We start from the raw sequence: 1,021 nt of genomic DNA, 5'->3' as shown, positions 1-1,021 counted from the left end.
CTATATGGTTGGCGTAACACCAGACCATCAGAAACAGCCAGTCTGTATGAGGTTTTCTGGTACTCTATTTCCTGCCGGCTTCTGCCTCAGACACCTTCGGGACACTGGATCTTCATCGCAAAGAACAGCTGCTGCAGCCGGGGCCGTCCCAGACAAGCCCAGACTGCTCAGGAGACTGTCTATGGCAGTGTCAGACCAGGTAACCAGTACAGCTAGTGCATGGGTGGTTCAGTGGTAGAATTCTCACCTGCCACGCGGGAGGCATGGGTTCGTTTCCCAGCCCATGCAGAGTTCAGTTCCTCTTTTGGTCCTGCCAGCGGGCACACGAGACCCACCTCTTGGCACACCGCTCTAGCCACTGACTTCCTGCCCCACTGTCTCACTCTTGGAAGCTTATCGAGCACTTCACGGGACTTGTAGTAGCTTCTTCACCATGCACGCTTGAGCGCTTGTGTGCACTGCAAAGCCCACCATGCTGGTCTCCAATATTTCTTCTAACCCTCTTCCCATCACCACTCAAACCTCCCTCCATCACCTTATAGTTTTACTGAAGGAATTCAGACGCTCCTGACCCTGTGGCCCTCTTGGAACCTGGACCTGAAAACCTGGCCTGGGATGTTGAGCCTCCCTGATCATGAGGTAGGTGGGTGAATGTGCATGTCTGCGTGTGTGTATCCACATCCGTGTGTCTGTGTATAGTGGCAGTGTGGTAAAGGAAGAGGCAGGAAGGGGAGGAGGTGTTAGGGGGAGGGCTGGCGATACTTTTTACCTTCTCTGCCCTTGGCTGTCCCTCTGGACCTCCAGGTCACCCTAACCTCGGCGCTGAGCATCCACACATCCAGACACCCTGGCCGGGGGCCCACAGGCACCCCTCAAGCACTAGTCCTCCTTTGTCTCGCGACCCCACCACTCCCAGCATCGTTCCTGAGACGTGTCCTCCTTCCATCGGAATTCATAGTCCCGGCCGTGTTCACCAACCCTGAGGAACCTGGTGGTGACCATGGCTGACCTGTCCGGGTGC

The 1,021-nt window shown here is 56.0% G+C and overlaps 1 non-coding gene across 1 annotated transcript; it reads left to right on the top strand.

Annotated features, from left to right (window-relative positions):
* Positions 1–217: 217 nt before the first annotated feature.
* Trnag-gcc lies at positions 218–288 on the top strand. Its single transcript has one exon. It is a non-coding gene; the product is annotated as a tRNA-Gly (tRNA).
* The last annotated feature ends 733 nt before the right edge of the window (positions 289–1,021 follow it).

The sequence above is a fragment of the Nannospalax galili genome, unplaced genomic scaffold (assembly GCF_000622305.1).
Source record: "Nannospalax galili isolate Female #2095 unplaced genomic scaffold, S.galili_v1.0 scaffold884, whole genome shotgun sequence".
In the NCBI taxonomy this organism is placed as follows: domain Eukaryota; kingdom Metazoa; phylum Chordata; class Mammalia; order Rodentia; family Spalacidae; genus Nannospalax; species Nannospalax galili.
The sequence above is the reverse complement of the archived record's forward strand: the minus strand, read 5'-3'. Positions and strand labels throughout refer to the sequence as shown.